The 23,187-nt window shown below is 40.1% G+C and overlaps 1 protein-coding gene across 1 annotated transcript in view; it reads left to right on the top strand.

Moving 5' to 3' along the window:
- Positions 1-23,187, top strand: part of LOC125082228 (uncharacterized) — a 67,799-nt gene that overhangs the window by 980 nt on the left and 43,632 nt on the right. The gene's annotated exons all lie outside the window — the stretch shown is intronic.

Raw genomic sequence — 23,187 nt, 5'->3', positions numbered from 1 at the left:
GTTTTTGAGAGGCTGAATTTCCAGTGGCTTCTTTTGAAGTTTTTGATCTGAGAAGTAGCGTTTTAAGTACAGTAGATAAGTCCATTTGTAGCTGGGTAACACTGATTTGGATAATAGGAAAATAGGAAAAATAGGAAATAAGACTATTTCAGGGTGCTCCACTGACTGTTACGTTAATAACAATTGTTGAGTAAGAAGTAGCAAATTTAAAAATATGGAGGTTGGGTGGGGATAAAATTTTTGGAAATGGAACGCAAATTTAATATCTGCAAACCTAGGGACAAGACTGACGACATCATTTGTGGGGCCTGGTTCGGAAGAATGCATCACAACTATGATTTTCTGTTTTCTCGTCTCGTTTGGGGACTTGGGATTTGGGAATGGGTGAAGAGCCATTAGAGAGGGATGAAAATTTTGAGTGTGAATTTCGGAGGAACATTTTATTATTCTCTCAAGCATTCTCAGATAACAAAAGTTGTTGACTTTACATCCTTAAGAATGTGGTTGCATAGTATGGTTGTCCATGGGGTGGGGGTTTAGGGGATTAGCCTTGTTAAAATGTGCTCCCTGATGGTAGGAATAAATTCTGTCCAGAGTGGGAAGGGGTCATTGATGTGAATTCACAAAGAACATGTAAACAATTTGATGTTGATTCTTAAAGCCCTTAATCATTCAGGTTTTAGAGTACGATTAAAAAAGAACCGGGTCACAAATATTTTTTAAAAATTTGAAAACTTCCATTTTTTAGACAGAAGGGCTAATCACTCTGACCCTAAGACCACAGAGTCAGAAGTGACTCTGAGGTCTATGAACCCAAGGACAAACGATGCAGTGTTTAGGTTCTTTCTTGTGAATGAAGCCCATGGTCTTCTCTCTTCTCCACAGGAATCCACCATGAGTGGTGCTCCCTTGGGGCCACCGATCACTGAGAGGACGTTTTTTCAGGCCCACTCTTTGCAGGTTGCCCTAGGCTCATTAGCATTCACTCCCTGGCCGTGGCAAGTTCCCATCACCAGTTTACAAAGTGCCAGCAAACTTGGTTGCCACGGTTTCTCAGACTCTTTCCCTTTCTTCTGGCTGGCTGATCACTGCCCTGGTAGCATGTGTTGACAGTCAGTTCCTAAGGGATGGCTATTCCCATCAAGGGAAGGGCCACCCTCATTGGCACCAACTCAAGCACTTATTAGTACTCTCAGCAGAGTGGCTGAAAATTGACCAGGGATTAACCCTTCACCTACTGGAGGTAGTTTTTCTTATCAGGTATTACTTACTGTCTTTTTAAATATTTGAGGCAGTGTTACCGATTCTCCGGCAACCTTTCCAGTCTTGTCCAAAATTGCTGCTTGCCTGACTTTTCTTTGGACTAGGGACAGCGTTTCCAGTAGGATTTTCTGGGGTGATGCAGGCAGGATAATGATGGAAGAAAACAGCTTTGATGTGCTCGTGGGGGTGGTGTGGGGAATATGAAGTGAAAGCCTTGGTGAATGCAAAGAACAGCTTCTAAGTCGATCAGTTTTTTTTTTTTTTTAAGATTTTATTTATTTGACAGACAGAGATCACAAATAGGCAGAGAGGCAGGCAGAGAGAGAAGAGGAGCAGACTCCCTGCTGAGCAGAGAGCCCCATGCAGGGCTCGATCCCAGGGTCCTGGGATCATGACCTGAGCCAAGGCAGAGGCTTTTACCCACTGAGCCACCCAGGCGCCCTAAGTTGATCAGTTTGGAACTGGCCTGGGCTCAGGGCCAAATGAGATCTGGAATCTTAAATTTTTTTAAAGGTTTTATTTATTTATTTGAGAGAGAGAGAGAGAGAGAGCATGAGAGAGCACAAGTGGGGAGAGCAGCAGAGGGATAAGGAGAAGCAGGCTCCCCACTGACCAAGGACCTCCATCCCAGGACCCTGGGATCATGACCTGAGCTGAAGGCAGACAGTTAACTAACTGAGCCACCCAGGGGTGTCCTGGAATCTAGTCCTCGCCCCCCATTGGTAACTTGAAAAGGGCATAATTCCTTTAAAAAAAAAAAATGGAGTCACAACTTACTGATTACATCTTTTTGACTTTCTTATTGTACAGTGGTCTGATCTTTGGAGGGAGGATCGTAACACGGCACATTAATTTAAGATCAGTGTTCCAGGAGAAAAATGAGAGAAGAGTAAATGAAAATTTCAAGAGTACTCAGCCAAACCCAGCTGATGGACCCAATTTGCTTCCGAATTTTTTATGTAACACACCATACTGTTTTCTTTTGGTGCTAATGTATTTCTTTGGGGTTTGTGGACTCCTTCCCCCACCTTTGCCCTCGGAACTTTTAATATTTCTTCATGTATTCAGACACTGAAGTTACACAAAAGGATAAAACACACCAGCAATGCCTCAATACCAGACGGGAAGTGTCTCCAGGCTGGTGGGGCAGATTCAATCGCAAGTCATAAATCTTATTTTGCTTTTCATGAGTCTCAGCATCATGAATTCCCCCCAGAGCACTTATATATCAGGATGTTCATTAAAAACCAACAAATAAACAGAACAACAGCAGGAGCCACAACCAGAACCCCCACAACAAAGGGCTTTAATCGAGCTTTGTTCCCTTGTCAAAGAGATGTTGCCTTACTGCTGCCATTCAGAGTGGCTTCCAGAAATACAGTTTGCCACCAAAAGAGGGAAATAAAAATAATCAAAGAACCCGCAAGGAACCCAAGCCTTCATCTCCCATCTCTCAGGAGGGTGAATCTGAGGGAACTGGGGGTCTTTCCAACGGACATGGAAACTGTCATAGGTAATTTCTCACCCCGTCCCCCTGCCCCAGGGATCCAGGTCTTCCCTTTTGGTATAGCAGGCACATTTTCCTTGATTCAGGTCCAGGCAGACTCTGCTTTGGCTGGGGAGTTGTACTCTGCTGACATTTAAGACAGGAATTCCCTGGGAAAATAGTCAACAGATTCTTTTGGTGCTGCTGGCCGGGGTCCAAAGGGTTTAGGGTTCCCCTCTCTGGACGAATGGGGAGAAAGGGAGGGAGGGAGGGAAAGAGAAACAGAAGGACTTTATTGAGTGACTGTATTTCATCTGAAGCTTGCACAAAAAAGCAGAAATGTGCCTGGGTGACTGGAACCTTTTCTTACCCCTTATCTCTTACCCCAGCTTTTATGACAGTTCACAGTTTGGTTGGGCATTTTAAAGGCCACTCAGATACCCTCAGTGGAAAACCAGTTCTCTGGGAAAGCAAAAGACTTTGGGATCTAATGGGTCGCACCAAAATATTTTAAATGATTGATCTTCAAAGTGCAGTCTGTAATAGTAATTGTACCAACATTTAAATTAAATTTGAACCTCTGAAGAGGTAAACCCATGTTTGGGTGATAATTATCACTTGTTATCCTACAGGAAGGCTCAGAATCCTCATGTTTTTAATAGCCTAACCAAGATATTCCCAGTTTCAAGGAAAGAGCAAGATGTTTATAATTTGGGGCACAAGGGAGCTGTGACAGGGGAGTTGACAAAACCAGTGGGCATTAAAAAATACTCTGGAGTAATGCTGGGAACAGAACATTTTCTAAGAAAGGAGCAGAAGTGGTCATAATCTGTAACCACAATGTGGTCTGACTTTCAGAGAACGTTCCTTGTTCTCATAAAACTTTTAATAATTCAGACAAAATTTGCTCTTTCTACCTTCCTAAATCATCATGGGTCCTTCCTTAAATCATCATAGGTCCTTCCCCTTGACCTCTGTAATTCTTTTTTTTTTTTTTTTAAACATTCATACAATTGGAAGAAATGTGCATCTGAAGAAAATCGCAGGGCCTCCTCTAGGTGGCAGTTCTCATCATGGTTTCCCCTTACCCAACTGTTCTCTCTAGCTCCCCCTTAGTCTGTATGCTAAGGGGGACCATACTGTGGCCACATTTTGCCAGCTTCCATCTTTAGGGGACCAGTTAAGGTTCTCCTTGCATCTCCATTCCCTTTTTTTTCTGTCTTTGGTACACAAATCAATACGTAAAATTTATTTATTTAAATAAAATTTATTTAATGAGTAAATAAATAAAATAATAAAAATATTAAATTAATATAAATATTATATTACAATAAATAAATAAAATGTATTTAAATACATTTTATTTAAAAGATTTTACTTATTTATTTGAAAGAGAGAGAAAGAGAGTGTGAGCACAGGAGGTGTGAAGGGGCAGAGGGAGAAGCAGACTCCCCGCTGAGCAGGGAGCCTGACATGGGGCTCTATCCCAGGACCCTGGGATCATGACCTGAGCTGAAGGCAGATGCTTAACCAACTGAACCACCCAGGTGCCCCCCTCTGATTCTTTTTTAAGCACTCCTTGACATTTATCTATTCCTGGAAATGTACCCCCTGCAAACTTGCCCTCTGTGATACTCTACGTCATGACTAGGTAATGTCTTTGTTTCTCATTTGCTGGTGTTTTGGTGCTAGTTTACTCTTTTTCTCTTTCCAGGTATAGTATATGTGCTGCCGAAGCGAGCACTTCTCTTTCCAGGTATAAACTGAAGTTGTGGGTTATATTTGTCCCATTAAATTCCTTACTGTAATGATGATGATGATAATGGTGCTGATGATGATGAGGAGGAAGTGACAGCAGTGATTTTGTTGACAGTATGATTGTGCAGGAGAGGGAAAGGAGTAAGGGTTGGTGGTTTGGAAGTATCACTTCTCTGTTATTGGCTCTGGGCCCCCTGACCTCCCTGAGCTGCTTGTTCATCTGTGAAATGGAATGGAGTGTTATCTCTATCCTGTCTTTTTGTAAAGTTATGGTAAGTCCAGATGCACTACTCGCCCCATTTTTGTTTTGGACCACCTCTACCATGGTGTGCCCCTACAATACTTTGGTTCCCCAAATTCCATCACACAATCATGCCCAGCATGCCGGAATAGTGTGTTTATTGTTAAATGCCATCATTAGTCTGGAATCAGAGTGAGAGCAGGGAATACTGTCTGAGTCTTCTCAGTGGCTAGTTAACCTCAGTAATTAATTGCTGTATCCCCAGCACCTAGTGTAGATCCAAGACACATTTTAAAAAAACACCGTGGAATATATAAACCAGTGAAGGAGGCTCCAATAAGGTCATATTAGCAGACATGCTTTGCAAACAGAATTAGTAAATGGAAATAGTGATGATGCTTATGATAAAAAAGTCAAGAAACTTATCCAGACCAAACCTTGAAAAAGTCATGTATTTTTCATCTCACTTCCCATTTACAGAATGGAAGTTTTTAGCACAGGTAAGAATTCAGAAATAGTAAGTTGTTAACATATGTGTTGTTCTTTGAAATAAAGAGCTACTTAACTGCAAAGTATTAACATTAATAACAAAATTTTATAAACTTCAAATGGGCATAGATAATTCCAAGGCCACACTTCAGAGTTTAAGGAAGAAGTAATATGTATTTTTTTAAAAGGCTTAATTATTTAGAGAGAGAGAGCGAGCGAGCAAGCAAGCACATGGCTGGGGGCAGGGAACAGAGCCCTAGGTGGGGCTCAATTCCAGGATCCTGAGGTCATGACCCCGAGATCATGACCTGAGCCAAAATCAAGAGTCAGATGCCCAACCAAGTGAGCCACCCATGTGCCCCAATAAGTAATGTTTTTAAAACCTTTGCTTTATGGATTAATCCAAAATGTCTTGACAAATTTCATTAAAAAAATAAGAAACTGACCCATATGTTATCTCCTCATTGTCTCAATAACTCTTTGGGGATGACAGTGTCTGGCATTTATGACTTTCACATTTCCATGCAGGCCACTGAGTACTGCTAGGAAAGATAACACCAGTGACAATTGATTGTTTTGCAAATCAATAATTTCTCAAGTCCACTTGGTCCTAAACATCACCCAGCAAACCCTCTCATTCTCCAGTCATGAAGGAGATGAAAATTATCAGCAAGCAGGGACCTTAGCTGAGATAGAAAATGACTCTGGCTTTTCCTAAGTAGGGGAGATTTTACTGAAAGGATATTGAGACTCAAAGAAATGAAGTGGGGCTGGAGAACCAGCTTGCAAGGGGCCACATCCTAGGCAGCTCCAGAAGCCGAGGCAGGACCTGCATCTTGGCTGCTGGGATGGGTGGCCGTCAAGAATTCTTCTTCTTGCATAATCCCTTTTAGATGAAAAGTCCCAGGAATGAGCACTCAATCTTATGGCATGGGGAGAGGTGGGTTGATTGGGGAGAGTCACCCAGAGTTATTTGGCCACTGAGGCAACACTCAGTGGGTGAGAGTTGATAAAGATGGCAGCTAACTCTTTTTTTTTTCTTTTTAGTTAACAGTATTCATTGTTTTTGCACCACACCCAGTGCTCCATGCAATCCGTGGCCTCTCTAATATTAGAGGCAGCTAACTCTTTATAGAAACTCGCGTAGTCCTCACCTCCCGCCATTGCTGACGCCCTCTCTTTCTAGTCATACGGGACTGTGTCAGATTGCGGAGGCTGCCATGACAAACAACACAGACTGGGTGGCTTAGACAACAGAAGACTAGAAGTCTCTGCGTAGGTAACTCATATTTTGTTCTTCAAAATTCAAATTCAGTTTCACTTTCTCTGTAAAAACTTCCCCGTTCCTCTGATTTTTTAAAAAAAGATTTTATTTATTTATTTGACAGACAGAGTTCACAAGTAGGCAGAGAGGCAGGCAGAGAGAGAGGGGGAAGCAGGCTTCCTGCTGAGCAGAGAGCCCAATGTGGGGCTCGATCCCAGGACCCTGAGACCATGACCTGAGCTGAAGGCAGAGGCTTTAACCCACTGAGCCTCCCACTCACCCTTGTTCCTCTGATTTTATTTAGATACCATTTCTCTTTTCTCTACAACACCTTCTAAAATAGCTTTGTACACTTCTTGGGGTGCCTGGGTGGCTCAGTCAGTTGAGCATCCAACTCTTGGTTTCAGCTCAGGTCATGATCTCAGGGTCACGGGATCAAGCCCCAAGATGGGCTCTGCTCTTGGCGAGGAGTCTCCTTGTCCTTCTCCCTCCCCTTGTTCATGCTCCTGCTCCCTCTTTCTTTCCCTCTCTCTCAAATAAATATAAAAATCTTTAAAAAAAATCAAATAGCTTTGTACCTTTCCAATTTTCAAGCATGTAAATCCCAAATTCCCCCCAAAAGATGTGGGGTACCTCAGTAAGGACGTACAAAAAGCAGAGGCTTTAAAACTAGTACTTGACAACGAACAATAGGAATTGTGCATGGGGTTTCCAAATACAGTTGCCATAGTTATAAATACACTGTTTGGCAATTAATGGTTAATGTCTATGCCTCTAACTTAAGAAAAAATTCCTTAGGACAAAGATTTTGTGTTAGATTTGTTTTTGTTTTGTTTTTTGATTGTGAAATAAACTATATTGGGAGTTTTTAAAAAAATATTATTTATTTATTTGACAGACAGAGATCACAAGCAGGCAGAGAGGCAGGCAGAGAGGGGGAGGGGAAGCAGGCTCCCCACCGAGTAGAGAGCCCGATGAAGGGCTCGATCCCAGGACCCTAAGATCATGACCTGAGCTGAAGGCAGAGGCTTTAACCCACTGAGCCACCCAGGCACCCTATATTAGGAATTTTGTAACTGCTCTAGTTTTGTCTTCCTTTTTTGTTTTGTTTTCATTAAAACAAATTTATATATATATTTTTTATTTATTTATTTAAAAAAAGATTTTATTTATTTATTCGACACAGAGAGAGAGAGAGATCACAAATATGCAGAGAGGTAGGCAGAGCGGGAGGAGGAAGCAGGCTCCCTGCTGAACAGAGAGCCCGATGCGGGGCTCGTTCCCAGGACCCTGAGATTATGACCGGAGCTGAAGGCGGAGGCTTAACCCACTGAGCCACCCAGACGCCCTTATTTTATTTTTTCATTTCAAATTTTTATTTACATCCTAGTTAGTTAACATACAGTGTAATATTGGTTTCAGGAGTAGAATTTAGTAATTCATCACTTACATACAACACCCAGTGCTCATCATAACAGGTGCCCTCTTTAATACCCATTATCCATTTAGCTCATCCCCCTGCCTGCCTCCCTCCAACAATCCTCAGTTTGTTCTCTATAGTTAAGAGTATCTTATGTGTGTTATTTTTTTATGCAACCCTGGAAAAAAAAGAAGGTGTTCAATACATTTTGGTTGGTTAAATGAATAAATGAATGAGTGAGGAGTTTACCAAAGTGGTTTCACATGTTTTTCTGTTTGTTAATGAGATAAGCAGTCTTACTTTCCTGGTTTAGATGTGAGTTAATGGAGAGTTTGAGTGATCTGGAAGGTCAGAAACCAATTAGACCAGATTTGTCATATATTAATATGTCATATAAGTACATTTCCTATCTACTATTGGGCTGTTGGCTGCTTTTGAAGTACATTAATTCTTTCAGGGTACAAGTGTACCTTTTCATATATTGTTCCACTTATTTGAGAAACTGGAAAGGAAGTTTATGCTTTGATTTTCTTTTGAAAATAGAATAATAGTTTGTAGAGGAATTGGCTAAGTTGGAGTCATTTGATAGTCTTTAACAAACACAATCCTATTCTTGTTAACTGGTTAGATTATCTTATTTTTTTAATTAGCTTTTTCATTTTAACTGGGAGAGATTTAAAAAAAGAAGTATAGCGAATCAGTAGCGTAGACCTAATGAACAATGAGTCCTGTCCCTGTCTGAGAGTGGTTTTACAATAGAACATTATAACAAGGTACAAAGAGTTTATAGATGTGCTCAGTATAGTTCATAATTTTGTTGTCACAGTTTTCTGTGTGCTTTCTAATCACCCAAAGGGACATATGAAAATCACTTTATAAACTTACAAGAGCAATATAATGATTACTTATTATTATTGCTAATAATTCCATTTTCAAAATGAGAAATTGTAGTGTGGAATAAATGAAAGAACTCTACAGTGTCTTGGTGCTAACAACATCACACCCTTCGATAGCATATTACATTATGATCTCACAGAAAAAGTTTGCAAACCTCATGCCGCCCTTCTCATTCTGCACCACATTTTCAGTAGAGAGGGTGCTGCATTCAGTGGCCTGTGGCTCATTGGATATTTAGGGAGGCAAAAAGAGATTATTAGTATCAGAACTTGTGAAAGTTGTTGACCTTGACTTCAGCTGAGAGGACCTCAACTTGACCTCAGCCCAACATGGGGATATTGCTTCTCAAACACTTCAGAGTATTATGTAATCCTCTGAGCCTTTAGCTGTGGCAAAAGTAGAGCAAGTGCTTCCACAGCTGGGGAGTCCGAACTTCTAAAGGTGGTCACAATTGCACAACCAGGGTCATGAACCAATCTAGACTTTGGGTTCTGAAGATTTCTCTTTCATGATTAGAATTTGTTCACTTCAGACAAGGAAGCTAAGCTTTGATTTTTTTTTTTTTTTTTGGCATCAGATTTTCACTCTGTAATGCATTGAGTCAACAGTCCATATTATATCTTTTGAAAGAGAAAAGGAAAACAAATCCATTTGGCCGTTTTCCCTAGTCAAGCTGTTTGCTCTCTGAAGCTAAAGTAAAACAACATGATTGTCAATTGTCCAAATCTTCTAGATTCACATTTCAAAATCAATATTGGAAGTAGGATTAAAAACTATGTATTTATAAAATCAGAATATAAAGAGTGGACTAAAACTATTAATAAGGTATTTTAAGACATTTTGTAGTATCTAGCAATAACTTAGCCTAAATATTCAGTCTGTATTGCCTTACAGCAAAACATTAGTGTTGTTAAGATGGTGGTGGTGGGCAGACAGGTATTTGAGATACTGTTCTTTCTATTTCTGTGTGGTTGCAATAGTAGATGGATAAGAGGATAAGAAATTTAATAATTATGGTAAAACCTGCTCGTGGTACCCTCCTGCCCAACTCCTTTGGCAGGGTCAAGAGCATAGGGTTGTTGCTGGTTCAGGAATGTTCTCCCCACCTCTATCCCCATGCTGTTCAGCATTTCCTCTGCATGACTCTGGCCAGGTGGTTCTCCTTTTCTCCAGAGCTGCTCCCATGGGTCCCTCAAATTCCTGACCCCCCTCACTTTCCACAGATGAACGCAACCCCTATATCACAGAGAAAAACAAGACTTCAGATGGGAAATCCTTCAAATTCTTGACACCAAACCCCAAATGTCTTGGCACCTGTCTGATCCTTTCCTTCTTTGTTTTCTATGGGAGAAATTGTTTCCCTTCGTCTTCGGTGATTCTTCCACTCCACTTCTGGCTGCCACCCTCTCCTGCCTCCTCTGGTACCCTTCTTTTCCCAGCTCTTTGGACAAACTTTTGAGTCACAGGAGCCCTGTCCCTGACAATTACTCAACACCCCAATGAACTTCCTGTCTTGTGAGCTATATGTACATATTGATGCTTAACATATTATTAACTGAAACAGAGAATTAAAAAAATTATTAATTTACTTAAAAAAATAAACCCAGTATATGCTAATTAAATTACACTTTTAAAGACAAATATATTTTCCAAAGCAAAAAAAAAAAATTGTGAAAAGAGTTATATTATTTTATACTTTTGCAAATTTCTTTAATGTCTGGTTCAACAGAAGATAGCCATATTTTTGGTTCTGCTTCTGTATACAATTGTTGTGAAATGACTATTTGGTTGATGTACAGGAAGAGAATCTTGCCTTACATGTATATGTAGTTGAAAAAGGGAGGGCTGTTTTATCAACTTTTTCAGGTAATTGTGGGCATTTTTATTTTATATTATACCAAAACTCAACAAGTATTATTTTTCTAAAGATTAGCTGCAATGTGAATTCTGAAGGCATGTTAAGGAATTTTTCATACCCTGTTACTTTAAAAATTCATTAATCATTTTGCACTTTGAATGAATCTTTTACCAAGAAGGCATGATTTTAAACATTATGCCTAGTCTTTTGGAAAATATTGGTAAATTGAATTATGCAGGTCTTCCAAATGTTAGCACATTTTATTTTATAATATAAAAAATGTCATATTCATTAATATCCCCACCAATCACATCAGAAAATTATGAAAAGTATTGAGAGCTGTTGAACTCACAGTGGCAGACACAAATTTCCCAAAATTATAATTTTCGTTTGAAAGCTCAAATATTATTGCCAACAAACACTGTCAGTTTTTCGTGAAGGGACAGGCTCATTTTGCTCACTTCCAAGACAATGTCCTCCGAACACTCATTCAAATAGCCACAGTTTGTAACCTATTTTTGAAAGTAAAAATGGTATTCCATGACAAAAGTCTAATTCAACTCTCAGCGAGGTCAGTCCTAAAGACAACCCTCACACCGAGTCTACAAAGAAGTGCTTTCTGTGTACCTCCCATTTTGTCCTATGGATTATTGCAAAGATGCTCTCAAGGGTCAAGGTTTAATAAAATTGGTAATTTTGTGCTTCAGCAAGAATATTCTTTTGTTGTTGTTGTTGTTGAAGATTTTATTTATTTATTTGACAGACAGAGATCACAAGTAGGCAGAGAGGCAGGCAGAGAGAGAGAGAGAGGAGGAAGCAGGCTCCCCACTGACCAGAGAGCCCGATGTGGGCCTCAATCCCAGGATCCTGGGATCATGACCTGAGCCGAAGACAGAGGCTTTAACCCACTGAGCCACCCAGGGGTCCCAGCAAGAACATTCTTAAGAGGAGCTGGCACTGATTTTACTGTGTGTGATGCTGAAGAAAAGAACCACCGCCATGACTGTTTGGTGTCTTCATTCACACCAAAGTGCCAGCAGTTTTACCCACCATTGTTTTTGCACTGACAATACAAAAGCCATATAGTGAAAGGCAGGTAATACTTCAGTCTTTCTGAAAACAGTTGTGATTGCCCAGGCTCCCTGAAAAGGTCTCAATCTGAGACCTATAGATTGAATTGATTATTCCCCTTTTCTTATCTTAATTCCCATTCGATATTGTCTCTTTCTTTCTTTCTTTCTTTGAGAGGGAGAAAGACAGAGCAAGAGAGAGAGCACATCAGTGGGCAGAGAGGGGCAGAAGGAAAGAGAGTCTTAAGCAGGCTCCATGCCCAGTGTGGAGCCCAATATAGGGCTTGATCTCATAACCCTGATATTATGACCTATGCAGAAATCAACTGTGGGATGTTTAACCAAATGAGCCACCCAGGTGCCCCCTTTCTCTCTCTCTCTCTGCCTCCCTCCCTCCCTTCCTTCCTTTCTTTATATTTATTTACTTCTTTGAGAGGGAGAGAGAGATAAAGTGGTGTGGGTCGGGAGGAGAGGGAAAGAGAAACTCAAGCAGATTCCCTGAGCACAGAACCTGATGGGGACCTCATGACCCAGAGACCATGACCTGAGCTGAAACCAAGAGTCTGATGTCTAACCAACTGCACCACCCAGGCACCCCAGGCACCTCTCTTTCTATTAGCTTTTAAACATGCTTATGGATTGTCCATATTGAAAAAAGAAACATGAAAATAAATTTCTCCTCAACTCCAAGTTACTAGAGAACATCAAATCTATTTTCCCCATTAGAGCCAAATATCCATAAAGAATTATTACCATTTATTGTCTGCTTTTTTCATACTTTATCCTTTGGCACTCATTGCAATCTAGTTTCTGTCCCTATCTCTTCCTGTAAATTGCTGTCTTCAAATTCCCAGGGCCTTCCCTGGGGTGTGATGCTAGGGCACATGCTCCAATCCTTCTCTTACCTGACCCACTGCAGCACCTGACCTACTGACCACCTGTCCTTCTAATATGTGTCAGGCATTGTGCTAAGTGCTTTACACAAGAGAGCTCGTTTAAACTATCTGGCAACCCTAAGGATATATCTATGATTATAGTCCATCTTGCAATTAAGGAATTACCCAAGGTCATACAGCTCACAAGGAGTTCAGAGTCTCAAAAAGGGTCTTCATGACCCCAAAGTCAGTGATTCAAGTTTGTTTTCCTACCTCTCCAGCAGTTTTCTCTCAATCTTCTTTGTGTGTGAAAAAAAAAATGCTTTTCCCATGATCTTGCTTTGCTCAAGATTCAGAGTCCTGGGATAGTTCATTGAACTGGTCACAATGAAGCTTGTCATGCGGGAGAATGGGAGAACTGTGCCCTTTGTCTAGAAGGTGCCCTTCAGCTTGTCCCCAAGGGCACTCTCAAGCCAGACTGGGGAAAGTAGGAATAGGAGTTGGATTCCGGCTGTCTAGAATTGATTGACAGTCACTAGACTGTCACTGCCTAGAATTGATTAAAGAACAGTCAGTTCTTCTCTTTCCTCTTCTTCTCATTGACTCCCACTCATATTTAAGGACTCAACTTCCATATGACTCCATAAGGCTTCCAGGAAGCCTTCCTGCCTTCCAAATCTGGATTGGCTGTGTCCCTCAGCACTCTGAGCTTCCCTGCTTATGGTGATTTTTATGATGCTTTGAAGTGGTTGGTTTGTATTTCTTCACTGAACTACCAGTTCCAGGAAAGTGAGACTGTCTGCTTTTTACTTTGCACACCCCAGAGTCTAGCACAGGGCCTGGCACTGGGTCATCTGTCAGTATTGTTGAATAAACACCACGCTAGGTTTGAAGAACTAATAGGATGCTCCTGAAGACTCGTGTATCTGGAAGTGGTTAATGGGGAAAGATGCTCATAAGAGTGATCTACAGATTTTATCATTATTTCAGATACATAGTGTTTGAAGATGTTGGTATGGATTAGAAACTATCAGAGAAAGAAGGAAAAAGTGCTGAGGACAGTGTCTTGGGGAACATGGATAGACGAGTTGGTGAAGAACATTCTACTAGATGAATTAGAGATGTCAAACAAGTGGGACCAATGCCACAAAAAACAAAAAAGGAGAAAATTTTACGAAATAGGGATACCCTAGCACACAATGGTTGCAGAATCATTAAGAATAAAGACCCAAGAAATGCTATGTAGTGTTGCAATTACAAAAATCACTTGGTGATCTATAGATTTTATAGATTTGAAAGAACTGTTTCAACTGAAAAATGAGGAGAAAAATCAGAGACTGGGGAGGAAGTGGACAGTGAAGTGGACGTTGAGGGTGAAGGCAGGTGGTGTGGATCAGTGGTCCTATAGGTAGGTATGACTTCAGATTCATCTACAAAGGTGTAAAAATCAGTTCTGGGTCCCATTCTCAAACTTCTCTGGTTCAGTAGATCTCAAATAGGTCTTGGACTTCCCTAATTTTAGAAAGCACAGTGGGTGATTCAACCTCCGCTTGGAAATCATTAGGATGTATCCATTACTTCATTAGTTTGGTTCATGCAGGAAGAAGAAGAAAATGGTTAAGTGTTATGGACTGAATTGTATCCTCCCCAAAGTGTGTATGCTGAAGCCATGAGCTTCCAAGGTGACTGTATTTGCAGCTAAGGCCTTTAAAGAGGTAATTCCATTGGAATGAGGTAATAATGATGGGGCCCTAATTTGATAGGACTAGTATCCTTATAAGAAGAGGAAGAAACACCAGAGATCGTGTGTGGTGTGTGGTGCAGAGGAAAGGTAATGTGAGGATAGAGTAAGAAGAGTAGAGTAAGAAGACAGCATTTGTAAGATGGAAGCCAATCCTGTCAACACCCCTGTGTAGGCCTTCTAGTCTCCAGAAGATAAATGTCTGTTGTTTAAGCCACCCAGCTGTGGTCTTTTGTTACGGCAGCCCTAGCTAAGATGTAGGTGGAGAACTTTATTTCTAGAACACTGGAAATCCAACCAAGTGAGAGGCAGAGAATGAGACAATAAATAGGAATGACTGGGAAAATCCTGAAATTACTGAAGTGAAAGGCTAAGTCAAGAGCCAGAATCCAGAAAATGTAAGGACTGAGATTCCAGAAAGGAGGTCAGCCTTGGAGAGAAGCACATTATAACTTGTCCACATATTTCTTTATTGATCTTTTTTTAAACATTTTATTTATTTTTTTGACAGACAGAGATCACAAGTAGGCAGAGAGGCAGGCAGAGAGAGAGAGGGGGAAGCAGGCTCCCCGCTGAGCAAAGAGCCTGACGGGCTCAATCCCAGGACGGGAATCATGACCTGAGCCGAAGGCAGAGGCTTTAACCCACTGGGCCACCCAGGCGCCCCTTTATTGATCTTCGGAAAGCCTCTGTGAGATGAGTTGATGAGGAAGCTCAGTTTTGTAGGGGTCAGATTTGTACAGGCTGAGAAGTAAAAAACCTGGGATAAGGACAGTGTACTTTTCTGGAATGAGTACTCTTGTACATAGGGTTTCCTAAATTTCTATCATTTCTATTCCACCTTCATCATTTTGCCATATCTAAGTCAACTCCTTACTATGATCTTAAATATATATATTGTTAATATATTATAAATATAAATTAATATATTGATATATAAATTAATATATTAATATCTAAAAATCAAATATATTAAAATATTAAAGTAATATAAATATATTAAATTTATATTCATATATTTATATATATTTAAGATCAATTCAGATTTTTACATAGCATCAATGTATGCAACAGTATCACTGGTTTGACATGTTAGATATTTATAATGCATATTAAATTTTGTAAATAATTTCAGAAAAGTCCACTCTGTATCCACCTTGCACACCATCTGCTGCTTCCATGATGAGGTAGGGCACACTTTCTGAGAAAGGGGAAAAAGAGTACAGGAAATGCTTTCTATCAAGAGGACATGCCTTACATCAAAAGGGAATGAAAAAAGGGAGGAAAATGAAGATTTGTGTGTACCTCATTGGAAGGGTAAAACAAATAGTCCTTCAGGCTGCACAGATCAAGGAATATTTGATAGAGCATCACAGAAATTGTTACAGAATTAATTACTTTGGAATAAGGGGATTTGGATTTTTCAACTGCAAGGCTAGAGTTCTGCCATCCATTGGTACCTGTTATACAAATCAGAGAGCCATGAAAATGGCAACAGTGCTGTCCTCACACCCAGGCAGTGGGTCCCTGCTTGGGGCCCCTGCTCTGGAAGGCTCTGCCCCAGTTCTAGGTGCACTGTCCTCCTCCTTGTGCACATCAGAGACCCTCTAGATCACATACAACACCCTCAGCTGAGACTCTAGAGTTCTGTGCCCCTGGGGCTTGGGTGCAGCTCTTCTTCTGCATCTGTCTTCCCACCTGGACTGCACAGCTGATGTATGCAGACTTCGGGGTGGTCAACAAAGAGCTGTTAGCAGATGCCTACATATGGAGCTTGGACTGGGGTGTCCACAATTGTGCATGCAAGGCTCTGCGTGGTGTATCATGGAGCTGTGACTGGGAAGAGAAGGGGGGAACCTAGTCATGCAAGTATGAGGAGCAGGCTTGATTATCCCAGAGTTAGAGAACTGAGCAAAAGGGAGAAGTGATTCTCAGCCAACAGAAGGGTCAGTTCAAGGGTAACAGGTACAGCGAGTCCCATCGTTGCACATTATTTGTCAGTTCCTGATAGGAACAGAATTAGCTGGAGCTGAACAAGTATTATGAAGAAGATTATTTAAATGAACAATCATGGACTAGGAGAAGGGCTACAGTGTGCAACTAGTACAGAAGACTAGATTCTAGATGTCACCACTGTGACACTGGTGATACAGACCCAGTTGGCACAGGGTGGGGTACAGAAGAGCAGTAAAAGTAGAGGAAAGAAGATGATAAGAAGGGACCTGAATGGGATGAATCCAGAAAAACTTCCTTATGTGCATTTGGTTAAGATCTTTCCCAACTCATTAGAAAGAAGGAAATGGAGGTTTGTGTAGAAACCACCTTGAGTACTGTTGCTTGGGTTTCAATCAGATACCTTTAGATCAAACAAACTCTACCTTTCAGGAATTATGCAAGACACTGGTGTACACATAGAATTGTATGAAGATCCATTCCTAAGGAGATCAAGTTGGGGAAGAGATTTCAGATGGGAAAGAATTAAGAAAGAGAAGATGGGGAGTTATTCATTTAGGAAGTGTGCTAGGGAGGGCACGCAAGATACATAAGTTTTTGGTCAGCTAGGGGTATGTTTGAACTTAGCTTGAGTTTATAGGGAGATGAGCAAAATTTTTTGGTTCTTACTATATGCCAGTTTCTGTTCTTAAGTCTTTAAATACATCATCTCTGGCCTAGGCAGCAGTCATGTGACCACCACAGGATTAGCGGGCTGGAGAAGATGGAGGGGCAGAATGATTCCAGGGGTTGGTGAAGGTTCCAGAAATTTGTGTTCAATTGCTTCAACTTATACTGGGGATGGATGGCATTTCGGTATGAAGAATTTAACTTTAAAGATTTGACAATTCCAGAATGAACACCTGGAATAGAGTATTAAGATCTTCCCCGAAGGTCATTTAAAAGTGGATGTGTTATTTTGGCTGTCTTGGCATATTTTAGATGTGACCTTATTCAGAAGCAGGGTTATGAAGAAGATAATCACTGCAAATCCCCTCCTGTCTTTAAGGATGTGAAATGAAGCCTGAAGGTTTTTTTTTTTTCTGTTTTGTTTTAGGTTTCTGATGACAGAATAAAAAAAGATGATTTAATCTCATTATTTAGAATTCAGAAGATAAATTTTCAAACAAAATCATTTGGCTGCCTGTACTATGGTTGGGAATTGTGGCTGTCTGTGACAGTGTTTCTCCCTTTTTAGGTGAAAAAAAATTCAATCCTGATTGGGTTCCTCTTTCATTGGGTAAAGATTTGTAACAGGGCCATATGAAGGAAGCAATTTGCAATCATGTCCAGAAGATCTTAACTGGCATTTGTAAATAACTAACTTGTAGACTTCTGGTTAGAGGCATCTGGAAAAAGAGACACAGATTTGAGCCCACTTGGCTTGTTTGCCTGTGTGTAGGGATAGGACAATCTTCATTCAGATATCGCGAAAGTCAGTGGGCCATATAGCCAGAATCTTCGGTGAAGCTGATTGTTCATGCATGGCAAAACTCCCTTTCAATGACTGAAATCAATTTTTCCCAATGCCTCAAAGCGGAAATCATTCTGAGGCTTTTGAAAGCAATTTTTCATTTTATTTCTTTGCAAACTGACACACCCCTCTGTTTGCTTTGTAACAGGACAGCCGACGTAAAGCTCTTTGCAGCTCTGGCTTGCTCTCTCTGCCTCTTCCACCCTAGATCCCGCAATCCTCCCTACAGTTGTGAGTCCCAAGCCCCAAGATGGCGTTCTAAATAGGGGTTGTGCGGCAGAGTGATAAAAATGGCATGGATCTATGTTGTAACTACAGAGATTTTTTTCCCCAGTATTGGTACTGACTTGATTGTTCTGATTCCTATGTCGATTTGGTTGCTTGGAAGATTGTAAGACGGAGCAAATGGGTTTTAAAGAATTTTCCTTTTCTACATAGGTGGGTCACCTACTCAAAATCGTATTTTCCAATTTAAATCATTTTCTGACTAATATGTTGTATCTGATCTCTCAAGTGTAAGCAAAATATGTTTTTTCTTTTAGTGATATATAGTAAGTTCACTGCATTTCTGAGAACAAACAGTCATCCCTGATAGCTTCTCATCTCCCCAGCTTCCCTAGCTGGATATTGGCTTATAAGAAAGGAGTGTGTGTGTGTGTGTGTGTGTGTGTGTGTGTGTGTTCAAAATAAGAGGAAAGTCCATTGTGCTGTACGGTGAGTTTCCAAACAACAAATTTTGCCTTGCAAGTGATAGTTGTAAAGTACTTTGGATTCTTAAATTTATTACCACTTACAATTCATATTTTGTGACTTTGCTGTTAATCCTGGAAATTCAGTTATAGCCTTAAGTTTGAATCCCATTGAAATCACTTCCAGGAGCCTACAAAAGGGTATGAAAACACTCAGGAAGTATTTCATGACCAGCATGAGGTGGAGTGGAGAGTTGGTGGGGAAGGGGTAGTTGGGAGGAGAGGTCCAGATGGAGTGTCTCGCTGACCAGAAGTCATGCAGATGATGCCTTTTCCCCCTTGTTTTTATAATATTCAGGAGATGTGCAGACTGATCAGTAGTTCTTCAAAACTGCTACCTTGGTTCTCGGGGAGTGTCCCTTGAGACAAATTTCTTGAACATATTCTATGGGCTTGGCACTGTGCCTGAGACCTCATAGGTAAACTATAGTGATAGACTAATGACTAAAAGTTATTTCATATTTGGATGCTTTCTGCCATTTGGTTTTTTAAATGTTTGAATTTTCAGAAACATTACTATCACTTGTATATGCCGACTTTGTTGTTGAAAATTAGTACTGGTTTTATAATTTTGTCTTGACCTCCAGGCTTAAAAAGCTTTATTTAGGACTGCAATACACAAGAGATCATGGGTCAGATTCACAGAATCACTGGGATTTAAATATCATGTATTCCTATTTCCTCACTTTCCAAAGATGAACTAGAGTCCTAGAGAGATTTATTGATAAATATGAAGAGTTGTATTTCTATGTATTAATTCATTTTTCAAATTCAAATTTAATTAACATACAGTATTATATTAGTTTCAGGTGTATAGTATTATGATTCAATACTTCCATACCATTTCTCAGTGTTCATCTGAGTGTTCTCTCAAAGTATCTGGATAGCTCCATCAGTTAAGTATCCAACTTGATCTCAGCTCAGGTATCAGATCTCAGATTCGTGAGTTCAAGCCACTCATTGGTCTCCTTGCTGGGTGTGGAGCCTACTTAAAAAAAAAAAAAAGTGTACTTTTAATCTCCTTAACCTGTTTCCACCTTCTACCACCCTTTTGGCAAACGCCATTTTGTTTTGTATTTAAAAGTCTGGCTTGTTTGTTTGTCTCTTTTTTCTTTGTTCATTTATTTTGTCTTTTAAATTCCACATATAAGTGAAATCATATGGTATGTGTCATTTAGAGACGTATTTTTAACTGTACTCTTATATCAGAATTTTTCATAAAAAATTTAATTTGGGTTTTGTTGCAGTATTTAAGTATCTGATACTCGACAGGTATGGAGATTGAAGATGACTTCGTAGAACAAAAGATTGTACAGCAGCTGAGAGCAAAGAACTTATTCCTTCCCAATGCACTAGCTACTTTTAGGTCCCCTCCAGATGAGGTCTTGACATCTACCTGAGCTTGAATTTGCCCAGTTTGTTCCTTCAACATGGAGCTGTTAGATAAGTTTTTATCTTAAGCCACAACCATTAAATAAGTATTCACAGAGATTTGTCTGTGAGCCACAAAAAACAAAAACAAACAAACAAACACCCAAACAAACAGACATGATTCCTACTCACAGGAGGAGATGAATGCAGGTGAGACCAGAGAATAACACATCTTTCAAATTATTACTATTATACGATGGCATAATGAAAGCTAGGTTGAATAGTATAGGTAATAAATAAGGAGGACATACCTGAGTTGCTTCTGAGGTCAGAATCTAGTTTGTGTCTACTAAACACATGACAGTTGCTGTCTTGGTTTCCCCATTCAGGCTACTTATCCTGTTGAGAAATGAAGATTGAAAAGATTAGTGGCTTCATTTTATGCTGATACCTTGAAAGAGAGAGCGTGGGATGTGTGGCATAAAAAAAATTGTGGATGGGCATCTTTAAGATCAGTTAGAATGGCTGCAGTAGAGAATCCAAGAAGACGTCTCTTGTCACCTTCACAACATACAAGTGATATTTGTTCACATGTGTGCCTAGTTACAGCAAGAGCTACCTACGGAACTGTGATCGTTCGTGGACAGGGTTAAGGAGAAGAGTGTATGTTAGGAAGCTAAGTCACACTGGGAGAGGAGATGTGTCAAGATAGGGTTCTGAGGTTTACTGGTCACAACCCCGGAATTGGGATGAAAAAGTTACTCTTTTGTTCAGTGTTCAAGTTGGGGGTTTGCCCTGCAAGAGAGTCAACTGCTGACTTTACTTGAATGTATTTGGAAAGAGAAGCACTTAAACCAGCCATAAACAGGAGAAGAATGCCAGGTTTTCTCGAACCATCGCCAAAGCCCAACAATTTCTCAGAATTTTCAGAGGTGCCAGAGGGGTGTTTGCATTTCAATGGAAAAGTTCTGAAAGCTCTGGAAACTATTCCCAGTTTTACTTTTTCATTAAAGGCAAAAACCATTACTGTGAATAAGGGACAGAAGCACTTGCTAGGGCTTTGTTGAGAGTTAAGAAAAGGGACCTCTGGGAAATTTTAAAATTGTTCAGTCTTTTGCCACAAAGCTGAGACAAAGGGGATCAAGTCGTAATGGCAAATAGGAAAGTACTGTTCGCTTTCATACAAAAGTACCCAGAGTCTGGAGCCCAATGTCTGGAGCCACTTTTCACTAGCCTGGCTCTGAAATAAAGACAGAACTTTCTAGGTTTAAAGAGATGTAGTAGCAATAGCATTGCAATAACACAAGGATTCCCTTCATAAGCACAGAGTCATCTTAAGTATTTAATCTCTCACACACTGCAAATATCTGGTTAGTTAGCTTAGAGATTATAGTCCTCATGAAGACACTCTTCCAGAAAAAGAATAATACTATTTCCAGTTGCAATTTGGAAGGATTTTAAGACTTTAGTCTTATAGTAACACTGGAAAGCAGAAAATCTCAGCACTTCTTCTTTTTTTTTTTTTTTATTTATTTGACAGAGAGAGATCACAAGTGGGCGGAGAGGCAGGCAGAGAGAGAGGAAGAAGCAGGCTCCCTGCTGAGCAGGGAGCCCGATGTGGGACTCAATCCCAGGACACTGAGATCATGACCTGAGCTGAAGGCAGAGGCTTAACCACTGAGCCACCCAGGTGCCCCTGAAAGCAGCACTTCAATAGAAATGTAATGCAAGCCACATAGGTAATTAAAGTTTTCTAGTAGCTACATTAAAAAACTAAAAACAAACGGGTAAACTTAATTCTAATGTATTCTATTTAATCTGATATATGTAAAATATTATCACTTCAAAATCAAATCGATATAAAAAGTTAGTAATAAAACACTTAACAATTTTTCCTTACTAAGTATTCGAATTTTGTTAGGTATTCTATAGTTATAGGCTTTCTCCACTTGGATGCTAAATTTTCATTAAAAATCCTCAACTGGTGGGGTGCCTGGGTGTCTCAGTCAGTTAAGCATCTGCCTTTGGCTCAGGTCATGATCCCAGGGTTCTGGGATCTAGCCCTGCATCGGGCTCCCTGCTCAGAGGGAAACCTGCTTCTCCCTCTCCCATTCCCCCTGCTTGTGTTCCCTTCTCTTGCTGTCTCTCTCTCTGTCAAATAAATAAAATCTTTAAAAAAAAATACTCAGTTGGTGTTCAGATGTCATGATATTTACGGTCAAAAGAGTGGATTCACGAATATACTGTAACAATGTCTAAGAACTGAATGGAGTGACACTTTCTAGTTTTAAGCTAATTAAAATTAAATAAAATTGAAAATTCAATTTTTCTGATTTTCTTGCTCCATTTCAGGATATCAATGGGCAACACGTGGCTAAGTGGCTACTATATTAAACAGGGCAGCTCTAAGATGTTGCTAGAGATTTGATTTTGTTTTGTTTCCTATTATGCTGTAATCTTTTTTTGTTTGTTTGTTTCAAATATGAGCTTATTTTTTTAAGATTTTATTTATTTCAAATATGAGCTTATCAAGTGAATTTTTGGAAGTGGCTGATTATACCTTTTTTATGTAGAGATATTTTGGGGGCAATACAAATGTTGTATGAGCTTTGACCTGTCTTTTGCCATAAGGCTTTGTTTCTCCATTTAAGATTGTGTGCATATCTTGCTAGAATTTTTCAAAACCCTGAGCCAGCTTGGCCCGTGGGGCACAAGGAGCCACTTGCTGGTGGGATTTGGGGGTGGGAGAGGAAGATGAGATAAACCAGGGTCTGAAAGAGGAGCATTTTCCCTCCATGTTCAGAAATGTGAACATTATCTTTCAGGTAATAGGACCACATATTTTCTGACTATTAAACTGATGATTCTTTATTATAAAAAATTAACAGCATTTAGATTAGCCTGCAAAGATAATAAAAACCATCCATAATTCCACCACCCAGAGATAGCTACTGGTAACACTGAACATAGTTCTTTTTTGACATAAAAATTTATTCAAACAATGACTGCTTTCTAGAAGATTCTATAGCTCTTCAGGAGGTCTTCTCCTGACAGCTAGTAGGGAAATGTTGCTCAATAATGAACAAAACCTCAGTCTTCAAAGGACTTGCTTTCTGTTTCAATATTCAGTCTTTGCAGAGTTTAAGTTGCTGTCAGGGCTGGTTTAAATAGTTCCTTTCAGTTGACCTAGACTCTGGAGTTCAATGCTCAGTCTTCCAGCTCCTTTCCCTTCTTCCCTC

The sequence above is a fragment of the Lutra lutra genome, chromosome 12 (genome assembly GCF_902655055.1).
Source record: "Lutra lutra chromosome 12, mLutLut1.2, whole genome shotgun sequence".
Classification (NCBI taxonomy): Eukaryota; Metazoa; Chordata; class Mammalia; order Carnivora; family Mustelidae; genus Lutra; species Lutra lutra.
Note: the sequence above shows the minus strand (reverse complement) of the source record. Positions and strands in the feature narration are given on the sequence as shown.